Genomic DNA, 18,656 nt, shown 5'->3' with positions numbered 1-18,656 from the left:
GGGTCTTCTTTGTCATATTCATTCTGTTACAATAAAACACAAATATGACCACAAATTTCTCCCATGCTCCTATGCAGTGACTTTGCTCTTCCTTCCATCAAGAGGTTATCTATTTCCCCACTCTGCGAATCTGGACTCATCTTGTGACTTGATTTGATCAACAGAATGTGGCAGAAGTGATGTTCTGTGACTTCCAAAGCCAGATCTTAAGAGACATTGCAGATTCTGCTTTTACCCTTTTATGATGCTGCCCTGAGACCATCATGTAAGGAAGCCAGTCTCACCTGCTAGAGAATAATGGTCACGTGGGAAAGAACCAAAGCTCGCAATGGACAGCACCAACTGTCAGACATGTTAAGTGAGGTCACATTGACCTTCCAGCCCAACTGTCTTTCAGCTGAATGTTTCTGTACCAGTGAGCCTAGGTAAAACCAGCAGATAAACTGTCAACCCACCCAGAGAATCATTTAAAGATAATAATAAATCATTGCTGCTTTAAGCTACTAAGTTTTGGGGTTGTTTATTATGCCACAATAGATAACTGATAGTATTATCTTCTCTGTCTTTAACTTTCTCAACTTGCTGATCCCCTGGGCCTCCATTGTCTAATTCAGAAAATACAATTTCTTTTTATTTTTTCTTTTTTTTTTGCCCTCAGTTTCAGAATTGACCTGCACATAACTGACCTGTGCAAGATAATTATTCAAAACTTTAGCATCATCAGTTTTATAATCGAGAGATCCTTTCCTCTCATTTGGAGACCTTTGATGTACTTTTAGTTTTTCCTGTTTTGCTCATTTCAACTTCCTCTTCTTGTCACATGACAGAGTACACTTAACTTTCTCTTCAAGTAGTTTTGCTTCATTAAGAACTATCTTGCCAGGACATGGAAGCAACCTAAGTGTCCATCAACAGATGACTGGATAAAGAAGATGTGGCACATATATACAATGGAATATTACTCAGTCATAAAAAGAAACGAAATTGAGTTATTTGTAGTGAGGTGGATGGACCTAGAGTCTGTCATACAGAGTAAAGTAAGTCAGAAAGAGAAAGACAAATACCGTATGCTAACATATATATATGGAATCTAAGAAAAAAAAAAGGTCATGAAGAACCTAGGGGCAAGATGGGAATAAAGACACAGACCTACTAGAGAATGGACTTGAGGATATGGGGAGGGGGAAGGGTGAGCTGTGACAAAGTGAGAGAGTGGCATGGACATATATACACTACCAAATGTAAAATAGATAGCTAGTGGGAAGCAGCCACATAGCACAGGGAGATCGGCTCGGTGCTTTGTGACCACCTAGAGGGGTGGGTTAGGGAGGGTGGGAGGGAGGGAGACATAAGAGGGAAGAGATATGGGAACATATGTATATGTATAACTGATTCACTTTGTTATAAAGCAGAAACTAACACACCATTGTAAAGCAATTATACTCCAATGAAGATGTTAAAAAAACAAAACTATCTTATCTTCTCTAAAAGGTATACTAAATTCTTACTCGTCATTTTTCTACAAACTTAAAACTTTTCTACAGATTTCTTTGTATTTTCTTCTTAGTTTACACCATAACAAGTATATTTTTCACTGGAATTAGATTACTTTTTAAATGTTTCCTGATTTTATCTAGCCCCTTCATCAGAGAGATGCATTCCAATTTTGTTGGCTGTTCTTTCCAAGTGATTTCTTAGCTTGTGAGGCTATTGACATTCCGGTACCTTGTCAGGAGCTTCTGGTTTTTTCCTTTCAAGCTAAGTGTATCCTTCTCAGCATGTTGTGTTTAGTTACTTGGAATGTTCTGTTCCTTTTTGAAACGTGCACAGCATCCCAGGGCACCCCTGTAAATTCTGCAGGTCACTGTCTAGCTAACTCCAGCAGCAGAGGCCCTGGTCTAGGTTCCCCAGGGCTCCTGTCTAAATCGTTCCAGGAAATAAAGGCCCTGTTTCTAAGCTGTAGGTTTTTTTGGAGCAGTGGTTGTCAAAGTTTGTTCCAGGAATTGGCAAGGTTAAAACCATTTTCAGTATAATACTTCGACTGTATTGGCCTTTTCTGCTCTCATTCACAGTGAGGTTTTCTGCAGCTACAACTAGGAGTGATTTCAAAACTGCCCTGAAGGCTAATGGAAAGGCACCTGTATTACTGTTTAAATTCTTTGTTTTAAAACCTGATATAATAAATGTCGATGGATAGACCCACAGACACAATTTTCAAGAGTGTTAAGGGGGTCCTACGACCAATAAGTTTGAGAACCCTAGGCTAAATTTTCCTTAGCTGTCAATTCTTGGCATGCTCCTTGGGCAAGTCCCTCCTTGAGGCGCCCTCTCCTTCCTTGGGGCATTTGACGCAGAAGAGGGGTCCGGAACTGCTGCCGCGGGGCGTCGTCCCCAGCGTGGGCGGCCGACTGAAGCCACCGCTGTGCTGCACCGCTGCCGGGTCGGGGAGACCCGCGGGGTCAAAGGCGAAGGGGCAGCGAGGTGCTGACCCGGAAGCAGGAGAAGGAGCGGGCCTTGAGCCTCCACTTCTCTGCCCTCCCGCACCCACCGCCCCCGCAGGCAAAGCTCTTCCGCGTGCTGGTTCCCGCCTGCCTGGCTGAGTGCCCGGAGTTTCCAGCCCGCCCCTGGCACCTCCTCCTCCCTGCAGTCTCCTCCCAGGGTCCCAAAGACTCTGCTGCTGCCCTCCACCCCTTCCCCGGCGCCGAGCACAGGGCTCCAGGTCTGTGTGCCCATGCCTCCTTCGTGAACAAGAGAGACAGCTTTGGCAGGGGACTTAGTTTTAGTAAAATAGAAACCGGGATATTGCGTTGCTGTGGAACAGGCGTTTCTGCAGTAACTCCAGATACGCGGTCCTAAAAAACCTCAACTTCTGTGCAGTTGCGGACTTTTGGGCTAATTAGGAATGGGGTAGACCACTTGCAGCCTATCCAGAGCACTAGCAGTCCCACTGCTGGCATAGTTAAAATTCCTCCGGAGTGTTTGGCTGCCACCCTTAGGGGACCTCTGGCCACGTTAGGCGCTAGGGACTTCTGCTTCCTTCTTAGACAAGATAGGTTCTTGAGGGCCTTAGAGACTAATTTCCTCAAAAATTAAAATCTTGGGACTTCCCTGGTGGTCCAGGGGGTAAGACTCTGTGCTCCCAATGCAGGGGGCTCGGGTTTGATCCCTGGTCGGGGGACTAGATCCTGCTTGCAGCAACTAAGACCCGGCGCAGCCAAAATAAATAAATAGGTAAATATTTCTTAAAAAATTAAAATCTTATCTGGGGTATAGCATTCTTTTTTTTTTTTTCGGTACGCGGGCCTCTCACTGTTGTGGCCTCTCCCGTTGCGGAGCACAGGCTCCGGACACGCAGGCTCAGCGGCCATGGCTCACAGGCCCAGACGCTCCGCGGCATGTGGGATCCTCCCAGACCGGGGCACGAACCCACGTTCCCTGCATCGGCAGGCAGCCTCTCAACCACTGCGCCACCAGAGAAGCCCAAGGGGTATAGCATTCTTGATCAAATTTTAGTTAACACCCAGAGAAATATCTTTACACTTTTTCATCTGCACGCACAGCTTCCCAAAATAGTTTAACGTGGGAAAGTGTAGCCAGGTTTTTGCAATCACTAACCCAGACATTTTTTTCTCTAAACAGGGGGTTTCTGTAGTATTTTCATCTTTTTCCTAAGGTCTTCCTGCATTGTAAGTTTTTGTTTTGTTTTGCTTTTTTTCCTTTAATTGCTCCCAAACATTAATGTGCAGAGGAAAATTCCACTTGAACACATAATTTCCACTGTTATACTGGCATAGGCTTATTTATCAATGTCCTATGAGCTAATTCTTGTTAAAGAAACACCACAGGTATAGAAGAAGAGACTAACATGCTCCCCTTCATGTTTGCCAGATCTTTTGCCAAAGATTCTCCATTCTCACCTCTTGCTTGGCAGGCGTTAAACTGCTACTACTTTTTTAAGGAGGTCACATGTGAACTAGATCCTGAGTTCTCCTAGGTTTGGAAATAAGTTTTTCCAAAGACTGTCTGTAATGAGACTGCAGAAGTCAGCCCGTCTCCCCACTCCGCCCCACCCTACCCCTTAGAGGTGACATAATGTTGTCTGGTGAAGCCCCATTTTTGGTCAGACTTGGAGACTCTCTTAGCTACTTCCACTTCCACTATTCAGGTTAACAAAGATTAGCTACAGATTCCATATAGAAGGCAGAAAATGTTGTATTTTCCCTTGTTCTAACTTCCTGTTATTTAACAACAGCAAACAAAAGAACAAAATAAAATAATCATGAGACTAAAGGTGCAAACTCTGGGTAATCCTTGTTGCTCATTAAGTCAGTAAATGGATATTCACTGAGTGCCTGCCTCATGCCCTGAGTTGTCAGAGATGCTGGTGATAGTTGCGTACAAGGTAGGTATGGCTTTGCCCATATGAAGTGCCTCGGTGATGCCACTGAGAAGGCAGGAGCCCCCAGCGCTGACAAAAAACATTTCTGTCGACCTAATTTCATTAGCTCTACTTAAGAGGATTAATTATCTAGCAGATGTATTTAGTCCTCTTGATCCCTTGTTATTTTCATATTGAAGTATTTTAGTGATGTTAAATTTCCTAAATTTGATAGCTGCACTGTAGTTATGTAAAAGAGTATTCTTTTTCTTAAGAAATACAAACTAAAGTTTTCAGGGGAAAGGAGACATGATGTATGCAAATGTTTCAAAAAGTATAAATAATTAATGTGTGCATGTGTATGCATGCATGTGTGTGTGGAGAAAGAGAGAGGAAGCAAATACGGCAAAATGTCAAAAATAGTAAATCTAAGTAAAGGGTATATGGGAATTCTTTGTTCTAGTCTTGTAAATTTTCTGTAAATTTAAAATTAATTCAATATAAAAACAGGAAAAAAACTACCTAATAAGAAATAGGGGGCTTCCCTGGTGGCGCAGTGGTTAAGAATCCGCCTGCCAATGCATGGAACACAGGTTCGAGCCCTGGTCCAGGAAGATCCCACATGCCGCAGAGCAAATAAGCCTGTGCGCCACAACTACTTAGCCTGAGCTCTACAGCCCGCGAGCCACAACTACTGAAGTCTGCACACCTAGAGCCCGTGCTCTGCAACAAGAGAAGCCACCGCAATGAGAAGCCCACGCCCCACAACGAAAAGTAGCCCCTGCTCGCTGCAGCTAGAGAAAGCCCGTGCGCAGCAACAAAGACCCAACTCAGCCAAAAATAAATACATAAATAAATGTATTTTTTTAAAAAAAAGAAATAGGTATCAATTCACATTCCAACATCTTTTCTAGAAGGAAATTTGAATAGATGTATCAAAATTCTTAAAAATGTGCATTGCCTTTAAGCCAGCAAGTCTACTTCAGGCATTTTTTGCAAGGAATCAATTGGAGGTGAGAGTCATTATGTGTATGAGACCTTATCCTACCATTATTTTGATAGCTAAAATTTTGAAATATTAAATCCTCACAGTGTTGTTCTGACTAAATAAATTATAGGATTCAATGCTGCCGTTAAAAAGCTTGCTGTTAAAAAATAAAATGTCTTTTTGAGACCAAATAAACAAACAAAAAAAAGCTTGCTGTTGAGTTTCCCTGGTGGCGCAGTAGTTAAGAATCCGCCAGTGCAGGGGACATGGGTTCGAGCCCTGGTCTGGAAAGATCCCACATGCCGTGGAGCAACTAAGCCCATGCGCCATAACTACTGATCCTGCACTCTAGAGCCCACAAGGCACAACTACTGAGCCCGTGTGTCACAACTACTGAAGCCCACGTGCCTAGAGCCTGAGCTCCGAAACAAGCAAAGTCACTGCAATGAGAAGTCCGCGCACTGCAACAAAGAGTAGCCCCCTCTCGCTGCAACTAGAGAAACCCCGCGCGTAGCAACGAAGAACCAAAGCAGCCAAAAATAAATAAATAAAATAAATTCTTTTTTAAAAAAGCTTGCTGTAGTGTATAGTATTTATTGTCATAGAAAACACTGGCCAATATATTCTTATGTTAAAGAAAAAAATAAAATAATATATAATATGTTTTTACCTTTATTTAAAACATTTAAAAACGTGTACATATTTACAATGAACAAAATCTTAGAAACAATCTACACAAATTTTAACAATGGTTCTTTTTTTTTTTTTTTTTTTTTGCCATACATGGGCCTCTCACTGTTGTGACCTCTCCTGTTGCGGGGCACAGGCTCCAAACGCGCAGGCTCAGCGGACATGGCTCACGAGCCCAGCCGCTCCGTGGCATGTGGGATCTTCCCAGACCGGGGCACGAACCCATGTCCCTGCATCGGCAGGCAGACTCTCAACCACTGCGCCACCAGGGAAGCCCCTACGATGGTTCTTTTTATGTGTTGGGATTACAGAGATTTATGTTTCAAATTAAATTTGTGCTTTTCTACATTTTTCAAACTCTTTGAATTCTACACATATTTGGTAATTAGACAAAAATTAAATCTCCATGATACCCTGTAATATGGGAGTTTGTATTGTAGTTTCATGCTTCACACAACTAAAGATATAGCCTTGGGTTTAGGGGGAAAATATTAACATTATTGTTATTTCATGTACTAATAGATGTTCAACAAATTTGCATAAAGTTTATTTGTATAAAAAAGACACCGTGGAGGGCTTCCCTGGTGGTGCAGTGGTTGAGAATCTACCTGCCAATTCAGGGGACACGGGTTCAGTCCCTGGCCTAGGAAGATCCCACATGCTGAGAAGCAACTAAGATGCACCACAACTGCTAAGCCTGCACTCTAGGGCCCACGTTCAGCAACTACTGAGCCCACGTGCTGCAACTACTAAACCCGCGTGCCACAACTACTGAAGCCCACACGCCTAGAGCCCGTGCTCTGCAACGAAGAGTAGCCCCCGCTCACCGCAACTAGAGAAAGCCCGCATGCAGCAACGAAGACCCAACACAGCCAAAAAAAAAGAAAAAGACACCGTGAGTTCAAGTTGAAGGTAAAAAAGAGTAAGCACACTTTGCTCTGTCTCTTCCACTCATCCAGCTAAAAAACCTAGACAGAATGCAGGGAACAGTCTAAGGACTATGAAAAGTAAACAAAAGCAGGTAAATTGGGGAAGACCAGAAATCACAGTACCAGAGAACTGGAGTTGAGTTTACCACTTCCTTCCCCCTTTTGCATCCCCCAACCTAGTCACAGCACAGCTCCAAACCAGGAAGTACATATCTATGTGAACAAAGATAGCTCTAGAAGTCCTCTAGTTCAGGCTGGTGAAGAGGGAAAGTGTTCTCCTGGTAGTGACCAGTGGTGGTGGCAATAGGTACCTAAAACTCTAAGGGAAACTTGCTCTCCAACTGGATGATCTGTGGTCCCAAGAGAATGGGGAAAACAACCTTTGCTTTTTTTTCTCTCCTTCTCTCTGTCTTCCTAGCAATTGATTCTGGATGGGTCAGGGAAAGTGTGCATCAGAGTAAGGTAAATAAAGCCCCAGTTTTCTGGTGAGAGGACCACAAAGGGAGCCTAGGCAACTGAACAGTAGTGATGAGGTTACAGAAGAGGATTTTGGAAAAGTGACCTCAAAAAGCTGTTTCTAAATTCCTGAGCTCACCCCTGAGCTGCACATGCATGGATCTGATCCTAAGTAGCATACTAAAATCTTTGACAACTAAAGTAACAATCCTTTGCCCATGCTTCACACTGGCCACATACAGGACAGATCCAAATAGAGTGCAAAGACTTTAAAAATGGAACCGACATAGAAACCAAAACCCACAGAAGGCTAGATGGAACCTGTGGTCTAAACTAAACTGGGTTAATTGCCTACTAAAGCAAAAAAATCAAAATACTCCGTAGGATTTAAACAAGACACAGAGTCTCACAACATTATATTCAAAATGTCTAGGATACAATCTAAAAGTACTTGACATATGATGAGCCATGAAAATATCAATGTACATGGGAAAAGACAATGAACAGATGCCAAAACTGAGATCACACAGATGTTAAAATTATCAGATAAAGAATCTAGGATTTCCCTAGTGGCACAGTGGTTAAGAATTCACCTGCCAATGCAGGGGACATGGGTGCGAGCCCTGGTCCAGGAAGATCCCACATGCTGCGAAGCAACTAAGCCTGTGTGCCACAACTACTGAAGCCCACGCACCTAGAGCCCAAGCTCCGCAACAAGAGAAGCCACTACAATGAGAAGCCCGCGCACCTCAACGAAGAGTAGCCCCTGCTTGCCGCAACTAGAGAAAGCCCGCATGCGTCAACAAAGACCCAACACAGCCAAAAAAAAAAAAATCTAAAGCAGCTATTATTGGAAGTCCCTGGCAGTCCAGCAGTTAGCACTCGGTGCTTTCACTGCCAGGGTCCGGGTTCAACCCCTGGTTGGGGAAGTAAGATCCCACAAGCTGTGAGGTGCAGCCAAAAAAAAAAGCAGCTATTATTAAAAACCTCCAACAAGGGCAAACACTCTTGAAATGAATGGAAAGACAGAAGCTCTTAGCAAAGAAGTAGCAGATATAAAGAGAAACCAAATAGAAGTTTTAGGGTGTGGGAATTAGGAAGCGGGTGAGAGAATTGGGGAGATGTTGGTCAAAGAATATAAGCTTGCAGTTAGAAGACGTCTAAGTTCTGGGGATCAAATACACAGCATTCTGATTATAGTTAATATAACAATACTGTATTATATACTTGAAAGTTGCTAAGAGACTAGATCTTAGATGTCCTCACCACAAAAAGGAAATGATAATCATGTGGCATAATGGAGGTGTTAGCTAATGCTACAGTGGTAATCATATTGCAGAATGTAAGTGTATCACATCTACACCTTCAACTTACACAATGTTATATGTCAATTATAGCTCAATGAAAAAAAGAAAGAAAGAAAAAGGTGAAGAGGACACTTTTAGAGACTCTTTTTTTGGGTTCTCTTGGGGAGAAGTCATTTCCCAGAGAGCAACAGCCCAAACATTCAAATAAAAATAATTGAACTGGAGAAAAAGAAAGACAAAAATTTAAAAAAACCAAACAAACAAAAACAAGCAAACGAACAAAGAAGAATTGTAAGTTATCAAAAGGGTGAAGGTTAAGGTTTCTGAGAATGTATAATGAAATCCGAAGTAAAAGTGAAACATTTTTCCCCAAAGTTTAAACTGCCCTTATGAGATACATATATTTAAACATATTAGAAGGGAGATTTAAACTTTGACAAGATACATATCTAGGTAGACATCTCAGAAGAGCTGAAAATTTAAAGAAGGTAGAGGTAACTTGGGATGGATTCTTTACTAGATTTGATATTTCACTTAAGTACATGTGTATACTTCATAGCTAAAACCAGCTGTGGCTGGCAAACAACTGCCCATCAGCCTAACTGTGTAGTGGAGATGGCTGCAAAACCTTGGGAGAAAGAGAAATTAGCATTTCAAACGAAGATACTAATACAAAATAAAAAAATGCTAGAAAGTAGTACCATTCTTTAAATAAATTCGGCAAAAAGTTTTTAAAAAAATTTTACAACTGAAAATACAATAACTAAAAAAAAATCTTACAGAAGAATGTAACAGAAGAGTCAATGAACTTGAGAATAGATCAATAGATATTATGTAAATTGAACAACAGAGGGAAAAAAAAGATCTCCTCCCTGCCAAAAATGAACCTCATGGATCTGTGAACAATACCAAAAGGGCTAACATTCATGTCACTGGAGTTTCAGAAGAAGAGGAAAGAGTGCATTATTGTGTGTGTGTGTTTGTGTGTGTGTATGAAAAACAATGGCTAAAAATTTACCAAGTTTGGCAAAAAAAAACAATAACCTAGAGATTCAAGAAGGTCAGCAAACCCTAAACAGGAAAATACAAATGAACTTGAATCAAAATCCATTACAATCAAATTGCTGAAAACTAAAGACAAAGAAAATCTTGAAAACAACCAGAGAATAACAATGCATTGCTTGGGACTTCCCTGGTGGCGCAGTGGTTGAGAATCCGCCTTCCAATGCAGGGGACACGGGTTCGAGCCCTGTTCCAAGAAGATCCCATATGCCGTGGAGCAACTAAGCCCATGCGCCGCAACTACTGAGTCTGCTCTCTAGAGCCCATGTGCCACAACTACTGAGCCTGCGCTCTACAGCCCACAAACCACAACTACTGAGCCCACGTGCCACAACTACTGAAGCCCACACTCCTGGAGTCCGAGCTCTGCAACAAGAGAAGCCACTGCAATAAGAAGCCTGCGCACCACAACAAAAAGTAGACCCCGCTCGCCGCAGCTAGAGAAAGCCCACACGCAGCAATGAAGACCCGACAACAAAGACCCAATGCAACCAAAAATAAATAAATAAATAAATTTATTACCAAAAAAATGCATTGCTTATAGGTAAAACAGATTCAAATGACTGTGGAGACAGAAGGAAGGATAACATTTTAAAGTGCCAAAGAAAGAGAGATGTCAGCTCAGAATTATATATCCAGTGAAAATACCCTTCAGAAATAGGGATGAAATAAAGACATGCTCAGATAAAAGGAAACTAAGAGAAGTTTTTGTCAAAAAAAAAAAAAATTTGCTCTAAAAAGTTGCTAAAGGAAGTTCAGATGCGAGGGAAATATTATCAGAGGGATATTAAACAACATACTTTTAAATAATTCATAGGTCAAAGAGGAAATCTCGAATTAGACAAGATTTTAATTTGAATGAAAATGAAATTTGAATAAAACTGGGAAATATTTTAAACTGAACGAAAATGAAAATATATTACAAAATTGGTAGAATTCAGATAAAGTGGTGTTTAGGGGCGATTTTATAGCATTAAATACCTATATCAGAAAGGAAGAAAGGTTTCATATCAATAATCTAAGACTTAAGAAACTTAAAGAAACTAGAAAAAGAACAAAATAAACCCAAAGCAGTCAGAAGAAATGATAACAGCAGAGATAAAATTGAAAATAAAAAACAATACAGAAAATTAATGAAACTAAAAGGTGGTGGTTCTTTGAAAGGATAAAAAACATTGATAAATCTCTAGCAAGACTGAAAACAAAAAAAAAGAGGGGATTATTGCTACATAGTGTAAGTTGGTACACTATTTCCAGCATCTCACAAAGTATAAAAGGCAGTATGGAGATGAAAGAGCATGAGCTTTGGAGTTTCCAGACATGGGTACAAATCCTGGTGATTTTACTAACCAGCTGTGATAGAAAGCCAACTTCTTCACCTTTTAGGTCTTAATTTTTTTATACGTAAAATGAGGTTTGTAATATTTTAACTTAAAGACCAAAAGATAAGATTTAAATTAGATTAAAGTAGGTTAAGAGGGTCCAGTGGTCTAGTGGTTAAGAACCCGCCTTCCAATGCAGGGGACGCAGGTTCGATCCCTGGTCAGGGAACTAAGATCCCACGTGCCAGGGCAACTAAGCCCACGCACCACAGCTAGAGAGAAGCCCACATGCCGCAACTAAGACCTGATGCAGCCAAAAAATATAAATAAATAAATATTTAAAAAAAAAGTAGGTTAAGAACCTGGCACGGAGATTGTGTCCAACAAATGATACTTTCCTACTCACCCTCTCCTGTCAGGAATGACATTTACCAATAATAAGGATAAACAAGGGGGATATGTTTCTTTGTTTTGATTACCAATTATATAAATTCATTATTAGATAGTTTTTATATTTAAAGGTTTCCAATACCACCTTACTATGCTGAGCAAAAGCTCTATTTTGCATATCAATCTATTTATATCTATTTAGCATTTATCTATCTCTCTACCTCTCTATATATCTATGGTTAAAACTAAATGGGAAATCAAATTTAATGCTACTTTTGATCATTTTGTTTGATAATTAAAATTTTCAAACCTAGTGTCCACTGAGGGAAGCCCTAGTAGTAATCACAGCATTAATGTGTCCAGTAATATGTAATTTTACAAAGTCCACACTAGATGGCAGATTTTAGACAGTATTTTTTGGGTCACTAATTATTAGGGTTTTTCTACAATCCTGGAGCTTAGCCAGTTGATACCTCCTTCTGATTTCCTTTTTGTGAGTGACAGTTCAGTTATATTGGTAGTTGAGGTATTTGGGAACCTTTTTGCCAGAATTAGAAGAGGCAAGTAAAAGGAATGAACAAATACCAATCACTAAAACCCAAACAGCTAGATCCACTTTTACAATATTTATTACTTTTGGGGTTTTTCTGGCCACGCTCCACGGCTTGTGGGGTCTTAGTTCCCAGACCAGGGATGGAACCCATGCCCCCTGCAGTGGAAGCGCAGAGTCTTAACCATTGGACCACCAGGGAATTCCCACTATTTATTACCTTTTAAAGAAAAAAAAGTTACATGCTATAAGTTAGTACTACAATTTGGGGGAGAAGCGTACATGAAAGGTAAATATTAGCTGGAAATCTTTCTGAATCATTTTGATGACTTCAATAAATTTTTTAATGCAACAGTCTGTTATTTTATCTCTTCATTTTTTCTTTCCTCTCTACTTTTATTTTAATCATATTTTAACAAGTCTTTAACAAGAACATACTGTGTACAAAGAACTCTGTGTAAATGGGGGCTGAGGGAGTTGGATGTAGGGGAGCAGGGACTGGATCTTGCATTCTAAGCAATCCTCTCCCCTTAAGGACACTGTAGTCTTACAGGGAAAATAAGACAACTACAAAAAAACCACAGTACATGGGCTTCCCTGGTGGCACAGTGGTTAAGAATCTGCCTGCCAATGTAGGGGACATGGGTTCAAGTCCTGGTCCAGGAAGATCCCACATGCCGCAGAGCAACTACTGAGCCTGCGCTCTAGAGCCCTTGAGCCACAACTACTGAGCCTGCATGCTGCAACTAATGAAGCCCACGTGTCTAGAGCCCGTGTTCCACAACAAGAGAAGCCACCACAATGAGAAGCCTGCATACCGCAACAAAGAGTAGCCCCCGCTTGCAGCAACTAGAGAAAGCCCACGCGCAGCAACGAAGACCCAACGCAGCCGAAAATAAAAGTAAATTTAAAATAAATAAATTAAAAAAAAAAAACACACAGTACAGGTAGAAAGTGAGACATGCCCATGAAGTGAAGTTTTACCAGATGTAAAGGAAAGGATTATCTCATTCTGGGATAAGTAGTGAAAAGGGATGAAAATAACATATATTGAGGGCAAATTATATGGCAGGTATTGAGCTAGATGGTTAACATGCATAATTTTTTTTGGCAGCATCCCTGGCATGTGGGATATTAGTTCCCCGACCAGGGATCGAGCCTGTGCCATGCCCCCTGCAGTGGAAGTGCATAGTCTTAACCACTTGACCTCCAGGGAAGTCCCGACATGCATGATTTAATTTCATATCACTTTTTACCCTGTTAGACGTTAAAAAAAAAAAATTCCCACTTTTCAGGAGAGGTAACTGAGCCTTGAGGAGAATAAGTAACCAAGGCAAGTTTCCAGTTAGGAAGCAGCAAAATCTAGGGTTGAACCCTGGTCTGTTTGCCTCTAAAAATAGCAGGTGGGAGAGGTAGTATCTGTTACTATTTTTATTTTTGAAAGTGATTTATTGCAGTTTTAAGAAATAGAAACTTTATGTATGTGCATTGTAGGATAGAAGAATTGTAAGAGATTGAAAGGCAGGAAACAGACATTCAGTAGAGCATCAACACAGACGTAGAGGCTGGAGGGAGAGAAATGGTAGGCACTCAAGAGGACTGGAATGGGCTGCCTGAAGGCTGATCTTAAGTTCTCAGACCTAAAAAATGTTTTTAAAAGAGAGGAAAGAAAGACATTTAAATCTGCACAGGGAGATTTAAAACCTGTGTCAACACATCTGCAGGAGATTATTTCTAGGATTTCTCCATTTGACCTTGGTGTCCTGCTTCTACTGAGCTTCTGTTCTGGGTTTCCCTCCTGCCCCTACATTATGATACGTCCACTCAGAGGTGAATGTACCAGCTCCTCAGAATACTGGTACTAATGTCTATCATTTATTTTCAACACATAGTTTTTGAACCCCTACTATAAGCCTGCCCTAGGTCATAACTGCCAACATAAATCAAATGGAGGCCCTGCCTCATAATTATGTCTTACTTGGGCCTCCCTCAAATGCCCTGTCAAATTATGAGCTCCTTTGAGGTTCATTTGTAATTTCCTGTAGTAGAGCAGAGTGGTTAAGGGAATGACTTGACGTCAGACAGACCTGAGTTCAAGTCTCAGTTCTACTCACTGTGAATTGTGGAAATGTGATCACACAGAGCTTCTGTAAGCCTCGGTTTCCTTCTCTATAAATTGGAGATAATGATAATATAAGTATACATGGGAAACACAGATTGGTTGCTACGTCTACTTTTTTTTGACAAGGAAAAACTATTTAAATTATGCATTCAATTCAATTGGTGTATTTCAAAAAGTGCAATATTTTTCTTCATTATCAATAAAAGGAGTTAGAAGTTAACTTCAAAGAAATAAGGAAATGACAAATTACCTGAAAAGTCACAGTCACATATGCATTCACTGCATCCTAGAGAAGAGGGGCAAGTTAGGTTCACCCACTTTCACGAGTTTCATCAAATACCAGACCTATTCATGGGTGGAAGAGAAAAGGCAAATTTTTTAAAGAAGTATGTTATTAAATGAGGTATTTGCAATTCCTAAGAGTACCAGGTGGGGAGTATGTTTTCTAAACTAGATCTAGGAAGTACAATATGGACTCAATCTGTCCTCCTCCCCTCCAAAGGCTGTTCACTTATTAATGAATTAAAAAACAAATAAACAACAAAAAAAAGAGATAAAAAAACAACAACAATTTCACACATACCACCAAAACAGAAAAATAAAACACTAAGGGGTCCCAGATTACTCTCCAGACAGGAACCAGTGGTTCTAGGCTCAACAGTTCAAGCCCAGAATTCACCTGTTACAAAGGCATCATGAACATGCCTTACTTCCAAACACAAAAATTTTTGTAACAATAAAACCAAAAACTAGTCCTGATCACTTGTCTAACATACTCAAATTTAACTAGTATTTAAACTGAGTCGGGAGAAGAAAGAAATCCATACTTACGGGCCAAGGGTGGGTGCAGAGCATTTGTCCTTGCCCTCATGCAAGGCTGAGACATTCAGCTGCTAAAGAAATAACTAGTCCTTTGTAGTCAGGCAGTTTATTATTTCCATAGACAGCAATAGCAAGATCCGCAAAGGTGCCAGCTCCCTGTGTCCTCTGCCCCACAAGACAGCACTAAAGCAAAAGGGGTCAGATAACAAGGCAACACGGGTGATAAGGAGCTCTGGTTCTGAGGAACCAGTTTTATTTATTTATTTATTAACATTTATTTATTTATTTGGCCACATTGGGTCTTAGTTCCAGCACGCGGGATCTTTGTTGCAGCATGTGGGATCTTTTGAGTTGTGACAAGCAAACTCTTAGTTGTGGCATGTGGGATCTAGTTCCCTGACCAGGGATCAAACCCGGGCCCCCTGCATTGGGAGCATGGAGTCTTAGCCACTGGACCACCAGGGAAGTCCCAGGAACCAGTTTTATACTAAGCAGTTTGAGTATTTCCTGCTAAGCAATTTTATGGCATGCAGCTGTACCCTAAAGTGTGGGGGAGAGAGGAGTTTCAAGGCAGAACCCTTATATCTTACCAGAACCTGGGAGGCAGTAAGAAATTTTCTCATAACAGCCTCGAGGAAAGATAAAAAGGAGGGTGAGAAATGGCCTTGTAGCAGCTCCTCCCAAGCCTCCCATTCTCTCATGTTCTGAGAGGATTATGGGGCATTTTACCAAGACTTAGGTCTCCTGAGGTGAAGCCTTGTCCATGCGGCCTATACGGATATTTGCAAGGACAACTGCACAGAGCAGTTTCCCTACAACTTCACCCCCTAACCTTTCACATCACCAGTCAAGAACTCTCTTTAGAAACATAGGCCACCACATCAGATATCCTAGTTATACAAATCCTTTTAATTTGTCCTAGGGAACAGAGATACAACAATCGATTAAACTTAGAGCAATTGCTATAGTCTGTGAATAGGTAAAAAGAAATCGGATCGGGTTCGAGAAAGTTGATCTTGTTCTACTGTCTGGCATGGCAGCTGTTAACTCCTGCAGTCAGCAGCTGCTGGAAAGTTTCTGAGAGGTCTTAGATTAAGATTCCCTATCGGCCAATGGTCAAGTTGGAGGTGACAGTCTGCCTTAAAAACTAGCCAGGCCGCCCGCCCGCGCGTCCCTCGGTCCCCCTGCAGCAAGCAGTCCCTTCGACCGTCCGACCCAGAGGCGCCGGCCGAGCCCGAGGTCTGGGCTCTTGCTCCCTGGCGGAGGGATCCGCGGTGGCTGAGGAGGCGGCGCTGAGACTAGACGGAAGAGGCAGCTACCGCGGCGGCGGCGGCGGCGCATAAAGGGGCCGCCGCCGGGTGCGATGCGGTGACCTCTGCGGCAGGCTCGGGAGCTGAGTGGGCCACGGCCCCAAGTCCGTCCCGCCGAAGCCGCGCTCCGGAACTCCCCATCTTCTCCTGCCGACCCGCGATCACCGAGGCGGCCTCGCGCGCCCTCTCCGCTTCCCCGTCCCTCCCCTGCCCCTGTTCCCGCCCCGGGGGGCCGCCTCCACCCGCCTCCCGCGATGGCTCTGAAGAGAATCCACAAGGAATTGAACGACCTGGCGCGGGACCCTCACCAGCACCGTGTTCAGCAGGTCCCGTTGGAGATGATATGTTCCATTGGCAAGCTACAATAATGAGGCCAAATGACAGTCCCTATCAGGGTGGAATATTTTTCTTGACAATTCATTTCCCAACAGATTACCCCTTCAAACCACCTAAGGTTGCATTTACAACAAGACTTTATCATCCAAATATTAACAGTAATGGCAGCATTTGTCTTGATATTCTACGGTCAAAGTGGTCTCCAGCACTGTTTCAGGAGTACTTTTGTCCATCTGTTCTCTGTTGTGTGATCCCAATCCGGATGATCCTTTAGTGCCTGAGATTGCTCGGATCTACAGAACAGATAGAGAAAAGTACAACAGAATAGCTCAGAGGCTTCCCTGGTGGCGCAGTGGTTGAGCGTCCGCCTGCCGATACAGGGGACACGGGTTCGTGTCCCGTACATGCCGCGGAGCGGCTGGTCCTGTGAGCCATGGCCGCTGGGCCTGCGCGCCCGGAGCCTGTGCTCCGCAACGGGAGAGGCCACAGCAGTGAGGGGCCCGCGTACCGCAAAAAAGCTCGGGAAGGGACTCAGAAGTATGCGATGTAATTAAAGAAATTATTGGATAACCTCTGCAAATAAAGATAGGGGAACTCTGAAAGAAAGTCCTTTTGATTTCCACTTGACTGCTTTCTATGAGCCCAGGCCTCACCTTCCCCTGTGCACGTTTACCTGATACAGCAGTGTTGCGTGTTGTACATACTTGGAACAACAAACTAGAAATACTGTACTTCGGTACCAACATTGCCTCCTAGCAGAGAAGTGTGTGTGTGACAAGCCAGTTCTCCAGGCATAACCTAGGTGTGAGACTAAAAGCTTTCCTTATTGACTTAAATTTGGATAACGGCAGAGTGAGGGGTGATGGGTATGGTGTGTGCTTGGATGGGGAAGGAAAGCTCCACTGACCTGTAGGAGATTGTTTTTTAAGTGAAATCCCATTAAACTCAAAACAGTTATGAAAAGCAAGGTGAAGAACATGAAGCTGTTTCTGTATTCATTTTATTCTGAAGGACTTAACGACTTAGGTGAAAGTTATGACCAATCAGATTAAACTCTACCTACATCCTGTATTTTAAGGTCTAAGTTTAACTGGTCAACATTTAAATGGATTGGAGCTATTAGTAAAGTGTGATGGGCTTTGTTTCCAACTCTTTTACATCTCCCCACCCTTCAACCTTCGTCCTTCAGCCCCTCTTTCTCTCTTCCATATTCTTTGGTTTGTGTGTGGTTTCTCAGTTAATACATAGCTAATAGCTCTTATTTTTCTTATGTTTTTAACTGCTTAGGTCTATCTGGATGTAAGGGTGAAAATTCATTCAATGGAAATACTTGTGTATATTTAAAGACCCAATTGCTCCTCTGGAGCTTGTACATTCAAGAATGATTAATCTGTGTAATAAGCTGATTACTACAGTCATTACATAAACAAACAAACAAACAAACAAACTAGCCAGATGCTCTGCAGATCAGAGCTGAAAGAGATGAATGGCCCCAGTCCCATCCCTCCCCAGCAGTTAAGGTTGTCCTGTGCTAGCTACCACACCCAAGTGCTTGGCATCAGTCCCCACAGCAATCATGTCACCCTTTCGCCAGTTGTCCCCATGTCTTATTCACACCATATGCCCAGACTTGTTCCTAGGTGGCTCAGTAGTTTCTTCCTTATACCACCTAGAACATCTACAGTCCTCTGATATGTGGGCAACACCAGAAGCACTTTAGAGTTGTCATCTCACAACCATGATCATTATCATCATTATCCATGACCGCCCAAATCTAGCAAGCTTAGCTGGGCAGCAAAAGGACATGGAGTTAGAATCTCCCACCTCCTGGCTCTTCTTTGATACACACAAATTCCAGTATCCCAGTATCCCAGGAGGTAGACTTGGGAGGAAAAGAGTGAATGAGTTAATTACACAGTCCTCGTGCCAAGACCAGCCAGGTCCAGTGCCCCAGACTATGTGAACCCAAATTCCCTTTGCTACTTGACTGCGTA

At 42.3% G+C, this 18,656-nt stretch overlaps 1 pseudogene; it reads left to right on the top strand.

The window, feature by feature from the left end:
• Positions 1-16,476: 16,476 nt before the first annotated feature.
• Positions 16,477-16,995, top strand: LOC132523091 (ubiquitin-conjugating enzyme E2 D2-like; annotated as a pseudogene).
• Positions 16,996-18,656: the final 1,661 nt, after the last annotated feature.

Source organism: Lagenorhynchus albirostris, chromosome 7, assembly GCF_949774975.1.
Source record: "Lagenorhynchus albirostris chromosome 7, mLagAlb1.1, whole genome shotgun sequence".
Taxonomy (NCBI): Eukaryota; Metazoa; Chordata; class Mammalia; order Artiodactyla; family Delphinidae; genus Lagenorhynchus; species Lagenorhynchus albirostris.
The sequence above is the reverse complement of the archived record's forward strand: the minus strand, read 5'-3'. Positions and strand labels throughout refer to the sequence as shown.